Source organism: Triturus cristatus, chromosome 1_1 (assembly GCF_964204655.1).
Source record: "Triturus cristatus chromosome 1_1, aTriCri1.1, whole genome shotgun sequence".
NCBI lineage: Eukaryota > Metazoa > Chordata > Amphibia > Caudata > Salamandridae > Triturus > Triturus cristatus.
Genome location: NC_140579.1, coordinates 1,113,053,594 through 1,113,073,561, shown reverse-complemented (window position 1 = coordinate 1,113,073,561; position 19,968 = coordinate 1,113,053,594). Strand labels below are relative to the sequence as shown.

The window sequence follows — 19,968 nt, the reverse complement described above, 5'->3', positions numbered from 1 at the left end:
TCCTCCGTGGGTCCCCTGTGTCACTACCTTGGGTGGTTCCTTGGGTTCCCAGCGATTCTACGTGCTCTAGGCACTGTGTCCAGTCAAGTCGGGGTTGTTATACCACTTTCTTAATATATGGCTTGGTCTGCCCCTGGGGCCCACTGTGTATTGTGCTATTTACTGTCGTTCTAGTGCTTTAATATTGTGTATCTTGTTCTCTAATCTCATAAAGAGGTTAGTAGAGAGTGTTTAGTAATAAATACATATATTTTATATATATACCTTGTGTGGGTCTCCTTTCATTTGGTCATTCAAGAGGTTATAATCTGGTAAACCAAGCTGCTTTACATTCCTTCGAGACGTAGCCTGAAGGCTGCTCTCCATAGCTATCACTAGGATAGCCTTCAATAAAGGTTGTCTTTAACCTAATCATCAATAAGGGTTGATTAGACTGGTACAAGGTGCCCACTTTAATTAGTGGACAGCATGTACCAGGCCAACTTCTCACTGTACCTTACTGATTCTGCTGCCCTAGGTCCCGGGTAGTTAATGGGATGTCCTGTTGTTTTAAATTGTATTCTGAAACTCAGGCATTAAACCAGAATTCCTGGCCCTCTGTTGGATATCCCTGATGTAGACAAACATACACATCTTTACAATGGCGATCCTTAAACTAGTAAAAAGAGTAACCTGATCCTACAACTCTTTATTTTCCAGCCACAATGAAAGAAGAAACACCTTCAAGCACCCTGTGACAGGTCAGATACCATTGGCAAACCAGAAATTCCGCCATCAGAAGTAAGCAGGACGTCCATTGTGGGATCCGTGCTTAATTTATAAAATTATAACTGCCAGGGCCCTCTTCAAGAAGACACTTGCACCACCCATTACCGCTGTCAGCGCTTCCAATTAAAGTAACAACTTAACTACTAACCATCAAACTTCTACAAATGTGGCAGTTATCACTATTCCAGGAACCAACAGCTATAAGAATTGCTTTGGCAGAAGGTATTAGTCATTTTAATGTATATAAATTAACAATTGCTACTGTTTGTCTCTCTAAACTAGCAAATAGCACTGCCATGTGGCAGACTGCCATAAGTGCCGGTGTTGACAACTAAGTGCTGAGCAACGGAAACCACTGACTGAAGTTATGCACTGGGTGGGATGAAGAGGTGAAGGAAGGGGGTGCGAGAAAGTCTGGTTGTGCAAGTGTGGGATAAGGTGCGTTTGTGCGTTGTTGTGCAAATGTGAGGGTTTTTACCTGTGTGTGATTTTGCATATACCTTTAGAATGCAGGATATTTACTCAGACTTGGATTTGTACATTACTGATAGGTGTTTCATGAAAATCACTTGTACACTCTCTTAAAATAGATTGTTTGAAGTGCGGAGTATCCACAATCAAATTTCTCTCAAGCTCCCTCTTTCTTGCTTCTCTGACTTGTCTCACCCCCACCTCTGTCCCATGTCTTCCTTCTCTCTTTAAATTTCTCATTTTTCTTACTTTATTCTTTCTCCATCACCCCCTCTTCCTCTCACTGTCATCTACCCTTTCTTTTCCCCCCTATCTTTGTTCTAGTCCATTCAAGGGTCCTACTTCACCTCTCTGCTCTTCTTCTCAGGTCGGCCATGTCCAGTAAACCTGCCGGCGTCCGCCCTGCGAGCCTGGCCTGCGAATCGTCCAACTATACAATGGTATCCGAGGCCAGCCAGGATAGGCCCAATGGAAGGGTGAGTGTGACCGGTCCCACCATGCCTGGGTTATGACTTGGGCAAAGTTCCCTCATCTCTTATGGGGATGTGTGTGCTTGGCTCTGTTTCGGAGGAAAAGTCTGCAAGATGCTGAGCTTACACTACACCTCAACCCTCACTCAGTCCAACACTTGACACGCTCCAGACCATTGGTGATGCCATCAACTCAGTGTCCAAAAAGAAGCGTAATAAACACATTAAGATCTTGCTAATAACTCAAGAAAGAGCTACTGCTGAGAAAAATGAAATGTTAACAACAAGCTCAGCTTACACATAAGTATCTACAACAGGTGCCTAAACGAGACCAGTGTTTAATTTGTGCAGTAATAATAAGACTAATAATAGTAATATTAGCAATAATTATATGCAGGGGTTTAGTATTTTTGTTAGGGGAGTAACACCCGCTGATTTGTCCACCCACAAAGCGATCTAATATTGGAGCTTACTGTCTTGCCGGATCAAGATTGTGCCAGCAGAGACTCAACCAGCTGAATTTACTAATTTGGGCTGTGGTCTGTAGCCTGCAGGTTGCACAGTATACTAGACATAGCCTCTTTTCACTTATCTATCTGCTTATAAATGCACGGAGACCGCCATATTTGATTTATTTGTATAGAGGGTGTAAGAAAGTGAATTATTAATTAGGGTGGATGGAAGTCCACCACAAGTAATAGTCACTAAGCTGTTTGATCCTTCAAAGGTTTATGGAATATAAACTTAAGCTCAATCACTGGTTTCTATGACACAGATCAGATAGACTTAGCTTAAAGAAAATATGTAATGCATTTTAAATTAAAAAGGACAGTTAAAAGTATAAAATACAACACAAAAAGTATCTCGCTCAAATTTAGAAAATTAGAGTAATATTTAATGAACAAAAAAACACCCAAATGATAAAAATCCAATAGAGAGACCCGTAGATATGAATGAAAAAAGTTTAAAGGAAAAATAGCACCAAAAAGCACTATTAAAAATTCCAATGTTGGTCAATGGTTTCGGTAGATCGAGACCAAGGCGAGATTTCAGGCCAACTGCGATGGATTGCAGGTCACATACACCAACCAGGTTAGTCATGGTCGGTGATTTTACTTTTAGCCGTGGTCTCTGAAATGGAAGTGTAATTCCTCATACAGGGAAAGTTTCTGGCTGGATCCAAAAAATCTAAGTTGGGTAGCCATAGGATAAGTTCCAGCTGCAGTTATTGGTTTTGGTGGGAAAAACTTCAAGTGGGAAAATTCAAACATCGTGCCAAGGGAAATCCTCATGTCAGGCAGATACATTTGGATCCTCAGCCCAGTCGCAAATTCTACATTCAGACTAAGTCTCTTTTTCAGAACTCAGAATACTCCAACAGGACAACGTTACAGGCTGTAGTAGAAGATGAGTTCCTTCTTGCGAGGGCTTGCTGAAATGGGTTTACTGCTGTGGAGAAGCTCCAAGTGAGAGAAACTCGTTTCTTCAACCCAACAAAGTCACTCCCTGGGCAAATTGACTTGGGTGATTAGTCCTGGTCCTCTGAAAGTCCAAACATTTTCTAAGCCCCAACTTTTCAGAGTTATTATGATAAGTCCAGTTAGACACAGCCCAGGGTCCTGGGACCTCAGGAACAGCTCTTGGTGTCCCAGTCTAATTCCAGCAGAGGCCACCAGCATGGTCCAGTTGCTACTGGTCAGCTGGCTCCTTCAGGGGAAAAACATTTTGAAGCTTGTTGTGGTCCTGTAGCAATCCAAAATGTCAGTCAGCTGACCATCGGAGCCCACTTTTTTGTCCTGGGTAGAAGTGGGAACGGGTTGAAACCTATAGGTATCCTCACAGGTCTTAACCAGTAGGTCCTGAAAGTGTTATGAGGAAGATGCCTTTGGGTGCCACCTTTATGGTTGGCACCAGCTAGTGGGTACGGGTGACTCCAGACTCCTTACTAACCAACGGGGTAAAAGTTACCATGGGCAACCCTATACACTTTTACAGCAGTTCCTCTTTGCCCTACTATAAGTAATTCCATTTTAATTCCAAAATCCCCAAAAATGTTTCCTCCTCTGTGGTCACTCAATACCAGTTCTGATGGGTTTGGAGCCAGGCTGGTTTGGAGAACAAAGGATTGCCTTCTCCAGGTTTCCGCTAATATCTACTTGTGAAAGTGAAGGCCCACTTACATGTTAATGAAGTTCCTGGGCCCTCCCTAACTAGTCTTCTTGCAAGGGGAAGAACAACGTCTCGCCACACGTCAGTCATTGTTCCTGCTGTAGGAGTAGTTTTCACTCCTCTTTAAGGTCAAGGACCGGAGGGAGCTGCAGAAGAGCTAATGCAAATTGAGCTTCTGGCAGGGAAAAGATAACTTTCTAAAAGTTTATTTTCCTAAATATTTCTTAAAAATCCAACTTCACCATTAAATTGGGTCTTTAAAAAATATTCAGAAAGTGAACTATTTTTGTAGCTTGCACTAGACCTGAGATTGCAGAATTAATATTTTAATCTGCACACTAGTTTTCCTTCTATGACAGCCAGAGCCTTCCGCAGAGAAATACCTTTGGGGACTTGCCACTGTAGAGACAACATAATATTCCATTTCTAAATGTCCACATATTAATTTTTAAAAGGGGTGTTTTTCTTTGTCAAAAAAGTCTATTTTGACTACTTGGACTACAGGTGTAAACTGCAGCAGTCAGGCTACCCTGGTAGGCCTGAAGCAATGTTTTCACTATCATGTTAGTGGATTGCACAATAAGTGCTGCAGTCCACAGGTGTCATTTAACTTGCCATGGTGTATTTTCACATCACATATTATGGACTTGTAAAAAAAGTTAAATATGCCAATTAGTTTCTTACTGGTAAAAGGCTGGCTCCTTGGGAAAACTATCCTTTTGGTTAATGTATATGCACCCAATACAGATGATCCAGAATTCTTCGTGGAACTTAACTCCCGTATAGATAGAATGGGGGTAGACCACATTTGTATGGGTGGTGACCTTAACATTTAGTTGAACCCCAGATTGGACAGCATGGCGACAACACCAGACTCGAAACCTAGAGCCAGGTAGACACTAATCTAATAGACACATACCAACTGTCTGATGCATGGTGCCATGCACACATTGACAAACCTGCATATACTCACTACTCAGCCCAGCATAACACATGGACCCGCTTGGACTATTGGCTTCTTACCTCGAACATTACAATCTGGTTAAACAAAAGTTTTCACCTCCCACATACTCTTTCTGATCACACTCCAATTGTGCTTGGCTTACGGATTCCGGAGACAGGGTGGGGAGGTTCCCAGAGATGGCCCTCCATGATCCGGTCTTTGTGGCGGAATTACAGCTAGCAGTGGATGAGTGCTTCGAAATAAATGCAGGATCAGTGGGAACCATCCAACTTGTGGGAGGTGTTTAAGGCTTATATTAGGGGGATATGCATCCCTAAGAGTGCTGGCATATTGAGAGATCTGCGGCGCACTCTGGCACAAATTGAGTCTCAACTGGTGAGACTGGATGCAGCTTGTGAGGCTTAACAGACTGTAGTGTAGTTCCTATATCCCTGATAGGCTCTGCGCATTGGAATAATATACACTATAGATTTGACATGGGACTGAGGTCAGTATGTCTCTATCTAATACATTAAACTTAATTACTTGTGTGTGCCAGCTAACTCAGAGGTCACTAGAAACTTCTCGAATAAACAAGAAGGGATTAGTTTCTGACAACCGCATAAACATGACAACTTTGTGGAGCCGTGGAAACAATAGATAACAGTTTCACTCAGTCAATCGTGCATGCTTCGTTTCTACAGAGTTGCATAGAAATAGAGAGACGGGCGTTTCAATAAAAAGGGTTTATTGAACAGTCTTATTTCTCGTGCAAGAGATATGAACGGCTACAATCGTAAGACAGGCTGCGAAGTACAATATGTACAGAGTTAGCAGTAAGATAAAATAATACTGCAATAGCATGGTTTGTAGCTATGACATATATTCATAAAATACATACATAAATAACACAGGCTAAAATGTGAATACTCATCTGATGCTTCTAAATTGTTCTACCCCAGTGTACCTAACCTAAGCGTAGTACGACATAAGAAGTAGGTGCTGTTTTCTAAAGTATAGCTAGCTATAGTTTAGTTTTGCCAAGAGTTGCCAAAAGTTGCTCTAAGTTCTAGTCTGCTCCATACCTTAGAATGTGCGAGGTTGGAATCTTTCCGGGACTCAATATTTAACACCCCGCAAGGGGAGTCAGAAACACTGGAGCTGGATTCTCTGCGAGGAGGATGACATCGTCTGGTCAGTGCATCAGGCTGGAACTCGATCTCCTTCCGAACTTGCCGTGGCAAACCGCAAGTAGGCAGTCGAACTGGATCGTGCCGGAACTGTGGTTTGCCAGGGCAAGTGCAGGTATATTTATACCTTGAAGGTGTTTAGGAATGCCTGTATTGACGTAAAAGTCGGGCATCGGAACGTCATGAATGAACCCCTAAGGAATAGATGTTCATGCATACTAAATGAGTTCTTGGAGAAATCAATATCCAAGCAAAGGAAATTCCTAAATGCTTAAGAGTCTGGTTTTCCAAGTACTCGTTGTGACATGGATTGACGGATGTAGGAGACCATGCCTGTATTTGGTTAGCATGGACAATGCCTAAATAAGGGCTGGATTTTCTATGCCTAAATAAGGGCAATATGAATTGTACCTATATAAGGGCATACATCGGGAAACCTATATATGGAATCTAAATCTACATTACTAAATCCTAAACATACTAAACATGTCTATAAGAGAGTATCGCATGATAATCGAAAACATGCTAAAACATATCTAAAAACATATGTCCTAAAAATGCATTACAAACCCATTGCTATGCATAAGGTGCTGTCCATATTAAAAGCAATGTTTCATTCTAAGTATATGCGTGCATTGAAAATGCCAACAAGAATGAACCAGAAATATATACTTATGATGAAATGGCTCATTAATACAGAAAAAGAGCGGTCCGAAACCATTTTATATCAGGTTAACACAAATCAATTGTTGACGTGACAAGGTGGCATAATGTCCCTGGAAGATTTTCAAAGAATTCTGTTCTCTATGAATAGTTCTACTATAAGCAGATTACTGTGCCAAAAATGAAGAAAAAAAAAATACAAATTTGGAGAAAAAAAAATCAATCATTGAAAAAAAGTTCCAAAGTTAGTCCCTTGTCTGAAAAGAATGAAGGCCAAATTCAGAGTCTCATCGGAACACTGTGTGCCTGAATCAAAAGTCAGTGTGTGGGTCTGGAGAAAACATGAAATCTTCAAATCCTGTAGACAAAAAGTCGTCTAACGTTGTAGGTGAAACTTGGAATACCTCGTTTAGAAGATTAACTGCACATAGATGTGAACCATCGCCTTCAGCATTGGTTGCATCAGCAATGTTCGAATCGGATGTTACCTGCGTGCCTGATGTTTCTTCTCGTATCTCAGCAGTAGCAATTTGCGTCTGTGAGAGCTCACTGAATGCCGTCATCAGGATTGGTGACCGCTGGGGACAACACAGAGCATGGGCCGTAACCAGGTCCAGCAGAGTATCGATATCCGTAGGCATGACTAATGGGAGTGTTAGACAAATGTCTAGCACACATTCTTCACCGCAGAGCAGGCAGCGTAGAACAGGTAAAATGCAATCTTGCCTGATTGGTCTGAATGACAGAAACCATGTGGTATTCAATTCTCGTAGACGAGGTAAACCTAGAATTTGGAAGATGCGCTCACAACACTTCATCTCCAATAGAGCTCTCTCTATGGTGAATTGGGTGTTGATGGTGAGTTGGCTTGCCATATCGTAGCAGTAGGAGCAAAAATAGGATCCCTGCAACAAGTGCTAAAAGGAGCGACAGTCCGCCAGAGTGCACGAAGTTTTGAAATATGCCGAGGACTGCTTGAAAAGGTGCCAACAGTCCTGCACACATGTTCTTAAATACATGTATAATACCGCTCATATCAGACATGTTTAAGAATAAGATACGAACTAACATTTCTGAGAAATGTACAGGGCAGTTTGTATACAAAAGGGTATGCATCTCCGCAGAAGTCCTTACGACTTGGAGATCATAGGTTTCTCTGGCCGAGGTCAGTGGCACTGTTTTTTGTAAAAGAATGGCTTTCATTCTGCTTAGAGTATCAATTCGTATAGAAGAGATGTTCAGTGAAGGCCACAAAGGCGACTCCCTGACTGTGTCTATTTGTGGAAACAAGACTTGCATACAGCAAGTGACCCTGGATGTAACCGTAACTAGATATGGAATACCTGGCAACATGCCACAGCAGCCGTGATTATTCAACATAATGTAACTACGGTTAGAAAGTTGGCCAAAAATTGGATTTATCACTGCAGCCGGTAAACCTTGCAGGTGACAGGATAAGTTTGTAGTGGAACCATCACAGGCCCCGTGTAAGTTAATACCCTGACAAAGGAGAGAACCGCTTAGTGTGTGTTCACAGTTTTCACCGCTAAGAAACACTTCACGTTCCCCGCTCCAACATCTATGTGTGTTAGGTAAATCCCAGGATGTCTTGATGTATCCTTTACCCAACCTTTCATATTTGCCAACTGGTATATGTTTTAGGCAAAACTGAAAATGGAAAGTTGTAACAGGCAGAGTAATTTTACCATGTATGAGCCATTCAGTAGCTGGTTTTTCTGCCACTGTGAATGGTAATTTCTCCAGTTTTTCAATTTTCAGCACAGTGTAATCTGCTCGCCTTTGTGCCAGTTTGATCTGTTTATCAGTGAGATTGAATTATGAAAACAGTGATGTAGTGTTGATTAAACGCCAAGGCACATAGCCTGCACGCAAGTTTTGTAACGTCCAGCCCAATATCATGATAGAACGTAGCTGAGACTGACCATGTTGCAACATGACCAAGTCCTGTTCTATGATGTCTATGACAGAAGACACAATGCTGTCCAATGAATATATACTGGACGACAGAGTCTACTACAGAGAGTGTTTTCTCTAAATTGATACGATCAATTTCTCGTATTCTTTCTGAAGTCTCTGCTTGGGTAACCTTCCATGCTTCATTATAAGCAGTGTAGATACCGGCATATATGAAACGTTTATGATGCGGTTTTCTTGGTCCTATCAAGAATTCCCTAAGGTCTGCGCCTTCTTGAAGTAAAGTTAAGTGTTGTTTCACATCCTTCAGTGTAGCTTTCTGTAGCCAATCAAGGCAAAGTTTCCCTACACTGTATGTTGTTACTACCCCTGGATGCTGTCTTTGAACATAGCGTGGGTCTGGCCTATTGATAGTAAAACCCTGTGTTTTGTTCAGGAATCGATCTTGACAGTTGTTTGTGTCTGTGGGCCAGAGCAACCATGTTTTCCATTCTGGATCTGATCTGTTGTGATGTAAAATATTATGTACGTCGACCTCCCCCCACCGTGTAGTGCTATTACTTGCATGTATAGGTATGGTCGGTGTATTCATGTCTTTGATCTTGGCTAATCCAAGGCAAGACGTTTGTTGGACAGTGTCATTCAAAAACATAATTTGCTCAGGGATGATACAGGCTCTAAACAAAGCTTCTACCCCCTGCACTTGCCAATCTTTTGTACCCCAGACAGATTTTGTCTCAATGTTGTCTTTCCAAAAGTCGAAACCCTGTCTAGACAATTGGGCAATAAACGCTGCAGAATAAATCTGTTTCGTATTGGTTAACATATTTTTCATTCCTGTCTTGTTCACATTTTTAAAGTAAATCGATTCTGGATTTGACAAATTGTAGCCTGAAAAATATGGAGATTTCATTGCAAAAGTTTTTTAGCTACCCTTTGGAGGTGTAGGACAATGTTCCCATTGGTTATACATAAATACATTTCTAGGTGTTGCAGATTTATGCAAGAAGTGAAGACCATAATGGTTATAACAATACATTTGTTCATAGTCTGATGAACCCTCTAAATAGTCATGATTTGTGAATACTGTAGACATCTCTAGATCAGACATCATGTTATTCACAGTCTCGAAGTCCCAATCATCAGAAAAGGTAATAGAGGTAATAAAGTCACTTAATGAAATCTTAAACAAATGCGGAATCTTCAAAAGCTCAGACGGGCCAAGAATGTCATATTGAGTTTGTTCCCAAACGATACCATCATGTATAGGAACTGCTGTGATGTTCACTGCTGACAAGTCTCTTGCTTCACAACGTGATGATTTGTGTGGCTGGAGAAGTAAGTTCACTCTTTTACTTGCTGTGTCCATTTGAATATATCTTCCATTGATCAGCATACCCAGAGTTAATACCAGAGCTAACCAAAGAAGAAAGAAGAATATTCCCAAAACTATCCGTAGTTCAATCCATGGTGAAACCAGATAAGTCTTTTTCAGGAGATGAAAAAAGTCTGTTGCTTGTTCTTTGAAAGTTCTTTGTGCTGGCGTAGTTTCAGGTTCGCTGAGATCCTCAGAAAACATATCAAAGTTCATGAAATAGCCAGAGGCAGTTCTGTCAATGGTTGGAATTGCATTAGGATTTGTTGAATTCGCTGGAACCAGTTGATCACTTGTTACTTCGTTGTAGACAGGTGTATCAGGACGAACTGTTATTTGGGTCTTAAGAGGGATGAGGTCCATAGCTCTGTTGCTTAGTCCTTTATTTCTCACTGCAGAATCCTCAAAGGTGACGAGTCTCTCAATTTGAACCTCTTGGATTGTAGCTAGAGGAGGGCGTCTGCCATATTGGCAGAGTCCACTTGGCCTACTGCTTAGTATCGGCCACATAGTGTGGTTTGATCAGGTCGATGGACACAAATCTATTCTCCTTTTTACCAGCAAGAGGCAGCAAAAGTACTGTTCTTGATCCGTGGATTGCTAGGACAGGTACTGGTTGCCTGTAAGAAGGCCCAAATTCCTTCTTGTCCGCTATCTTTTCTCTGACTAGATCACCAAGCTTTGGGATACAGTAAGGCCTTGCTGGGACAGCCGGTTTTCCCCAGTAATGGTTGGCTTCAGGAGTACGTTGCTTTTTTTCGTTAATTTAGGTCCTGTAAAACAGCCAAACGATCTTTGATATCAAATTTCTTATTTTCCATCACTGTGCCTTGCATATCATGGTCCGGTACCAACATTCTAGTTCCAAATAGAACTCAATGCGGAGTAACACCCCCTAGAGAACTTCTTGGCAAGTTATTAAGTGCGCATTGGACCCCATAAAGGTGTTTGACCCACCCATCACCCGAACCTAATACCCTAGCTGTTATAGACTGCTTTATGTCCCGTTTTTTTCTTTCCACAACAGAATTTCCCTCAGGATGGAATGGAGAAGAATACCGCAATGCTACGCCCAAACTGGCCATGGCTTCTTTGTAAGCTCGAGAGCTAAACGCAGGACCCTGGTTAGAATGTAGTGTGCCAATTGCGTATGTGCCGATAAAGACACGCAAATCTTTTATAACCGTTCGAGCGTCAGCCGAGTGCAGAGGCCACATCCATAGGAACCTAGAACACAAATCCACTGCGACCATGATATATTAATAGTTACCATCCCTTTGTAAGGGACCGCAGTGGTCCAGGTAAACACATGCTAATGGTTTATCTGAAATTAACAGGGGCGTCTGCGCAGGACGTTTCACAGTAGAGACTTTCATCTTCTGGCATATTTCACATTCCAAAACATAATTCCTGGTCTGTTTCCTAATGCCTGACCACCAGTATCTCTGTTTTAATAATGATACTGTGGCGGAAACACCTGCATGGGCAGAGGCGATCCCTTCATGTGCTGATAGGCTTAGTCCTAATCTATGTTCCATGTTTGGTATTACCCTATCCCCCACTCCAGGGATTCTTGCGAACGGAACATTGTTCGCATCAATTATATATGAGTATTTGAGAGGAAATGTTTTAGGTAACGCTGCACCGCTGCCTTCGCTTGAAGCATTGACAGCCAGCATTATTTCACTGTCTATTTTCATTTTTGAACGAGTGATTGCAGCTACGGAAGCCGTTTGCACAGCCCCTTTCGCGGCTTCATCAACCAATGAATTCCCTTCAACGTGAACGCCATCACATTGATGACTCAGCGTGTGTATCACGTGAATGTTTTGTAGCCTGTTTCGCAACTGAACTACTTGTTCCCAAAGCATTTTATGCTTGATTGTGCCACCTTTTGCATCTTTGAAACCATTTTGAAGCCAATTCTGTAAATATTCATTGTAAGATTGAACACAGTAGAAAGAATCGCACACTGTGAGTGTGGGGAATTCACGATCCGTGTTTTCTAGTGCCATCTTGAATTCTTGTAGTTCAGCTTGCTGAGCTGTACAATCTCCTAGAGATTGCGTTTTTGTGACCATTGGTCTAAATTTGCCATCGCGCATACGACCTTTAACGATCGCGCATGCTGCACTGTAAGCTTGTTTACTTTCCGTAGTGGGTTGTGCAGTTCCGTCAGTATAAATTATAAATTCGTACTGATCAAGAGGGAGAATTTCAGTAGGCAGAGGACATTCGTGTTCGTAATGCAGAAATGCTTGTGTTTTCAAATAAGGATCAAAAACATATTCAACATCAGTTGCAGCAAGAGAATTAACCCATTGTATCCATCTCAGATGTAAAGCTTTTGCATTCGGAATGCTAGCTTTTGTGACTGCCTCTAAGGCTGGTATAGGGGTTACGACCATTATGCATTTCCCCTGTGCTAGGGCTCTTTCTTTTGCTACAGCGGTTTGAACTGCTGTCAGAATTTTTTCTGTAGAAGTGAATTTCATTTCTGCTTGTGTATACAAGTGTGATTTTTTATGCAATTGGTACTTTTTCACCTTTTTTAAAAGTTAAGTAGGTGAATCCGCATTGACCCGGAATGATTCGGATCACTAAGTTGCGTACATTTACACGTGTTTGCAAATGCTTTGTTGCTAACATGTCTGTTTGAAGTGAACGCAGAATTTGTGTGTGTTCTTGTGTGCAAGTTGTGGCTTTGAAATCAGGTTTGATTAATTCGTAGAGAGGTTTAACCCTCTCTGCGTAGTTTAGAATGTAAGTTCTTCCGAAATTCAGGAAACCTAGAATAGACAGTATGTTTTTCAGCGTTTTTGGAGGTTGGAGCAGCGCACACTTTTCTAAAAAGTTGGCTGCCAGGCTTTTGCCTTCACTTGAAAGTTCATATCCTAGGAAAATAACGTTGAAATGGGCAATTCTAGACTTTTTAAAGTTGAATTTGTAACCCTCAGAGGCGAAGCCCAATATAATGGTGTTCACCCTGTTCAAGTGTCTGTCTAGGTCATCGTCTGTCAGATATATATCATCGACATATGACAATGCCTCGTCATCATAAATTTGTTGTAACTCTGTTACCCTTGCTGAGAATAACCCCGGGCTGTTTTTGAACCCCTGTGGGAGTCGACACAATTGACGCTGTGTCCCCATTATTGAGAAAGTGGTCAAATATCTACTTTCAGGTGCAATATTTTGACAAAAGAAACCATTTGAAATGTCTAATGTGGTTTTGTACTTTTTACGCACAATGTTATTCTTAATGCTGTACTGTGTGCATTTTGCACTGCAAATGTTTTACAACAAGAGTTTAGGTGTCTGTAATCCAAAACTAGACGATATGTATTGTCTGGTTTGGAGACAGGAAACAAAAGATTGTTCATTGATGAGGTGCATGTTTCAATCACCCCCTGGTATTCAAGTTGATCTAAGATATCCCTGACTTGTTTTTTTTTAGCTTTTTGCTTAACTGGGTACTGCCTTTGTCCAGTTGGTTGATTTTTTTAACTGGATTTTGTGGTGAGGTGAGTCCTCATCCCATCCTACATGATTTTTTTATAATGCTAGGGCTTGGGCCACTGCCCATTTCCTGGCATAAGTATATTTTAAATGTACTGGAACATCATTAGAGAAAGCTGGCATAATGATGTCTTCGCCATGTGGGCACTCCCTGACAAATTCTGGTGGCCAGTCTTGTTCTGCTAGAAGTATATCATAACCCTTTGAAAGTCGTTCCCAAAAGAGTGCTTTCACTTTTCTTGGTATGTCTCCCTCCATCCGGAGTGTTATTTCATATAACCTATGCGAAGAACTAACCCTGGTATCTGCAGTTTCAACTTGAATGTCCTCATTCAAGTCCACCGTCTCCAGAAGTCCCTTCAGGTTCTGGCGAGCTACTGTAACTTCTGCTGCACTGTCCAACATTGTCTGAGCCCATTCTCCGTTCTCGAGTTGTGTTCTCAGTATCCTCTGCATGTCTGATCTTCAGACCTGTTACCTTCTTTTTGGAGAATTCATGTTTTTGTTTGTTTTTCTGAACATGTTGATCGGCTTTGGACTTCACGCGTTCTTCTTTGTTCTCTGATGATATCTGAAAGGTACGAGAGGAACGTGTATCAGTATCTTGATATCTGTCAGGTTTTCTCAAATTATCCCTATTCCTGAGGTTGTACCTCCTTTCAGAGGGCTCCTTTTGAGGAGACCTACCTTGGAATTTAGAACGCCTCTCTTTGGAATGCTGTTTGCTATTTTCCCACTTCTCTTTAGAAGAGGTAGGAGTGTTTTTAGCTGTATATTTCTATTAGCTTTTGTATGTTATTAAGTAATTCCTCGTCTGACATTGATTCAATGTCAGGGTCAGGTGTGTGGCCGGCTAAAATCGGCCATGTTGCTCCTGGTCTACCTAGTGGACCGAGCCTGGTAATGTGATTGTAATGTTTTAGGGCGCCTTTAAACCAGAGCTCATGCTCCTGGTATGTGAGTGGAATTTCAATATCCTCGAAAGGAATATATTCCTCTGGTGGTTCATCTTCTTTGTAGAAGTGAAACATTTTAGTTACTGGAATTGATTCTGGGAATACTATCCATGAATAGAATACCTCTGTCTGGTGAGATTCATGTGCCTCTATCACAAAAACTGCTCTACCACCTCTTGGTGTTAGGCCATGTTTTATAAGTTTTAGAGTGATGGCTCTCCTTAAATTTCGAGGGATGATTAGCATCCTCGTCGGTTTCTTGAAAACCTGTACGATTAAAGCTGCTGCGACTTGGTCGGCTACAGCCCCACCGGTCACGGTGTTTGTGTCACTTTCGGACATGTTGAAATGAAAAATGCAGAGCAAGTTTCAAGGGAACAAATATAAGGTGCACAATATTTTGGAACACTGTATCCTTCAACGTTGAACAAACCAAACAGCTAATACATAGGATTTTTGTCCTACTCAGCTATGGCGGATACTATCCCTACCCACTCCAGACGTCTTATGGAGATTATGAATAGAGGGTCTCTCAGAAAAGCACGACTGAGTTACTTCAGTATCTAGCGTTAAATTACTGCCTTACCAAACCGTTGGGGGCCATGCAGTGTAGTTCCTATATCCCTGATAGGCTCTGCGCATTGGAATAATGTACACTATAGATTTCACATAGGACTGAGGTCAGTATGTCTCTATCGAATGCATTAAACTTAATTACTTGTGTGTGCCAGCTAACTCAGAGGTCACTAGAAACTTCTCGAATAAACAAGAAGGGATTAGTTTCTGACAACCGCATTAAACATGACAACTTTGTTTCCCTTAGAGTCGGAACAATCTCAGAACCGTGGAAACAATAGATAACAGTTTCACTCAGTCAATCGTGCATGCTTCGTTTCTACAGAGTTGCATAGAAATAGAGAGACGGGCGTTTCAATAAAAAGGGTTTATTGAACAGTCTTATTTCTCGTGCAAGAGATATGAACTGCTACAATCGTAAGACAGGTTGCGAAGTACAATATGTACAGAGTTAGCAGTAAGATAAAATAATACTGCAATAGCATGGTTTGTAGCTATGACATATATTCATAAAATACATACATAAATAACACAGGCTAAAATGTGAATACTCATCTGATGCTTCTAAATTGTTCTACTTCAGTGTACCTAACCTAAGCGTAGTACAAGGTAAGAAGTAGGTGCTGTTTTCTAAAGTATAGCTAGCTATAGTTTAGTTTTGCCAAGAGTTGCCAAAAGTTTCTCTAAGTTCTAGTCTGCTCCATACCTTATAATGTGTGAGGTTGGAATCTCCTTCCTGGACTCGATATCTAACACCCCGCAAGGGAAGTCTGAAACACTGGAGCTGGATTCTCTGCGAGGAGGATGACAGCGTCTGGTCAGTGCATCAGGCTGGAACTCAATCTCCTTCCGAACTTGCCGTGGCGAACTGCAAGTAGGCAGTCGAACTGGATCGTGCCGGAAACGTGGTTTGCCAGGGCAAGTGCAGGTATATTTATACCTTGAAGGTGTTTAGGAATGCCTGTATTGACGTAAAAGTCGGGTATCGGAACGTCATGAATGAACCCCTAAGGAATAGATGTTCATGCATACTAAATGAGTTCTTGGAGAAATCATTATCCAAGCAAGGGAAATTCCTAAAGGCTTAAGAGTCTGGTTTTCCAAGAACTCGTTGTGACGTGGATTGACGGATGTAGGAGACCATGCCTGTATTTGGTTAGCATGGACAATGCCTAAATAAGGGCTGGATTTTCTATGCCTAAATAAGGGCAATATGAATTGTACCTATATAAGGGCATAGATCAGGAAACCTATATACGGAATCTAAATCTACATACAACAAGACGCCCTCGGCATTAGGCAGAGGACGACGCTACTGCGCGAGTTTCAGGAGGCAGCGGAGTGGGAAGTTCATTACCTGGGGAAATACGCCACGGCCAGGCGCTACGGGGAGGGTGAACGGTCTGGGCACACAGTAGCACGGCTTATACGACCTAACTGGGGCCCATTATATATTACAAGTTTACAGGGTGAGGACGGAGAGTTGATAACAAATTGCCATGGCCTTAGTGATAGGATGTTGGCGTATTACCATGACTTGTACATGACTAAGATTAACCCGGGCTCTGTGGCCAGTAATTCCTACTTAGACAAAGTGGCCATGGTTTGGTTGGATGAGGCGCACAGGAGCTTTCTCGCTGAACCTTTTACCGTAGATGAAGTGATCCAAGCAATAGAAGATATGGGCTACTCGAAAGCGCTGGGCCTTGATGGGTTTCCGGGCTGTTTTTATAAGATATTTAAGAAGACACTTGCCCCGCATCTAATTGATGTATTCCAAGAAGTAATGGAGGTTGGCGAATTACCGCTGACTCCGCAAAAATCTGTTATTACACTTCTCCCTAAACCTGGCAAGGATCCACAACAGTCTGGTTCCTATAGACCCCTGTCATTGTTGAACTTTGACTATAAAATCCTAGCAAATATGTTGGCTAATAGGCTGTCCCTGATCATCAACCAGTTGATATCCCCGGCACAGGTGGGCTTTATTCTGCACAGATCCACTGCATTGAACCTGCGCACTTTGTTGGCTACTCACCACCTGGTAGGCCCCTCTCTCCCAGCAGTTGCGGTCCTTTTGGAGGCTGAAAAAGCTTTCGACTCCTTAGAATGGCACTTTCTCCACGCCACCATCTTGGTTCATCTTGGTGATTTCGTTGCTATATACACATCCTTCGGCCCGTGTAAGATTGAACGGCTCTCTGACGTCCCCTTTCGCACCCTCGAGGGGGACCCGACAGGGGTGCCCCATTTCCCCATTGTTGTTTTTTTTTTTTTTTTTTTTATATCTGTTTTTTATTGATTTTACACAACCAATCAAATAAACAACGAAACATGATACAATATCATAAGCATACGTGGCATAATGTCATACAGTCTCAGACAGCATAGTAGAATACACAGTTACGGTGTCGAAGCATCATGTGAGCAATTTTAACCTTAGTAAGTAAATCTTCCCCATTGTTGTTTATACTAGCGATGGACCCCCTTGTATGCCATCTTCAAGATAACCACCCCCACCGGGGCATACAGTTCAAGACCGGACCCCTATTACTTACACTGTATGCCGACAACATTATTTTATATGTGAGGCAACCGGACAAAAATTTGGGGCCAATCCTACGAGAGGTCACTCGTTTCGGTGCCTTGTCGGGTCTGCATATAAATTGGGGTAAATCTGAAGTATTCCCCCTAACAGAGGCCCCCTGCAGTCGGTGCACAGACTATCCACTAACATGATGTGACGTCTCCATTGGGCATTTATAAACCTGAAGACCCATTGCAGATTCTCCAACTTAACTACGGGCCGCTCGTGGAGAAATTGAGCGATAACATTGTGCGCTGGCTGAAATTGCCCCTGTCAGTGGCCGGGAGAATTACCCTGATGAAAATGGTTGTTCTACCACAGTTCTTATGTCTTTTTCAGAACATTCCTCTACCGTGATATAAAAGCTTTTTTGCCACACTTCGCTGCCACTTGATATGACTGGTGTGGGGTGGGCGGACAGCCCAGAGTTAGCTGGGATACCTTAACATTGCCGTTAGAGCGACGAGGGTTTGGGGTGCCGAATTTACAAATGTATTATTTAATAGCGCAATGCAGCTTCTCACGACACTAGTTCCACTTTGACTCCCGAATCTCGTATCTACGGCCAGAAGCTGATCTTGTGCACCCTACCCCACTGTTGGCACTGTTACCGGTGGGTCTGGCCCGAGACCCACAAGACTTGCAGAGTCTCTCTACAACCAGCTGGGCATGGAGGCAATTGGTCAGGGTGACTGGTGCGCCTTTACTATAATCCCCATCCCTTCCACTAGCAGGGAACCTTTGGATCCCCATTACGTGGGCAACTAGTGTATAACGCACTTAAATTCGAACTACACATATTTGGAGATTTATTCCCCAATAACCATGTTTATTCCCGTAGTGAGGATACCTGATTCCAAATGGCCACATTTATGGATCAGTTCATACTATGCCGGCTACAGCGAGCACTGAGATTGCAGATACCTGACTATCCCTTAGAACAACCAGAGTATCCACCAATAATTCTTCTCATTAAGGATAACAGTGGGGAGGACCTCATTTCTAAGATGTACAGGGCAGCTATTTCACTGCTCCCGGCTAGGGATGAGAGGGTGGGGCGTGCATGGGACCTAGACTTGGGTCAACCTCTTACAGACGCACCATGGCACTTTTGCTGCAAACAAACACACACAGTTTCGTTCAATCACAAACATAAAATATTACACTTCAAATACTTGTGTCGGGCATATGTCACTCCCGCCAGGATCCATCGCATGGACCCCTTACAACCACACACTTGCCCCAGGTGCAATGCCCCGATGGCAGACTTTGCACACATGACATGGACATGCGACACAGTGGCTCTATTTTGGAAGCAAGTGTTCGACGAACTCTAACAAATGACAGGCCTGCCTGTCTCCACCTCACCCCTCATGGCGCTGCTGGGGTACGTTGGGGATCTCCCTAAATCTCACCGACGCTTTTGCGCACTAGCATTATTACTGGCCAAGAGGGAAGTTGCACTGTACTAGGGGAGCAAATTCCCACCAACAATGAAGGGGTGGTTGTTTGGCATGTATTACTGTAATACGAATAGTGAACTATATGCCCAGTTGCAACCCTCAGCTTCTCGATCATTTGATATTTGACAACCCTTCAGGTCCTATTTATTGGCACAAACATCTGCAAGTTCACAAACTGACCCTTCGCCTTCTTTGGACACTGAAGAAAATGTGTAGTGAGGAAACCATAGATAAATGTATGTTGGACTCTGTAATGTTCACATTAATGAGGTACACATGTTGAGTTTAGTGAAGAGGTCTAATTGATAACACCTCAGCCATCAGTCCAAGAAGCAACTGACCGCCCAGGAACTCCCTTTCACAAACAGCGTTCTACATTCTTTAGAATGTACATCATGTCATGAGAAGGAAGAAGACATCACACATCTCCCTTCTATTATCAAGAAAATGACAAATTAAATACATGCTAAAAATTCAAAACAAACCTAAACACAAAGTAGTTACAGAATAACTTAGCTCACAAAATCTTTTAAGTGTGAAGGAAATATGGACCTCCGTCCACTCCTCCTTGGTACATTACACAGATTAGAATGATTGACATCAGCATTAGTATTACTGTCATATATTTTCCCTTGAGATGACTTGAGAAGAACAACACGATTTAAATTCCAAATTCTTCCATCTTGTAACTTCACAGCATTTTTGAAACATTTAACCACTTGTAAATCCTTGGTATATTTAGACCAAGACATTGTTCCTACTGGTGCCTTAACTCTAACAACATCTCCAACCTAAACATGAAACATCTTTACATTCTTCCTCTTGTCATAATATAATTTTTTTTTCCCTTGTAATCTTTCCTCTCTCTCTCGCCAAGTGCCAA

The 19,968-nt window shown here is 42.2% G+C and overlaps 1 long non-coding RNA gene across 2 annotated transcripts in view; it reads left to right on the top strand.

Annotated features, from left to right (window-relative positions):
- The first annotated feature begins 1,604 nt into the window (after positions 1-1,604).
- The window catches only part of LOC146871690 (uncharacterized), a 291,696-nt gene continuing 273,332 nt past the window's right edge, over positions 1,605-19,968 (top strand). Inside the window, exon 1 of one of the 2 annotated variants that reach the window (XR_014981035.1) lies at positions 1,605-1,715. This is a non-coding gene — a long non-coding RNA (uncharacterized LOC146871690). The remainder of the gene's footprint in view (positions 1,716-19,968) is intronic. The other variant, XR_014981033.1, reaches the window with a different exon arrangement.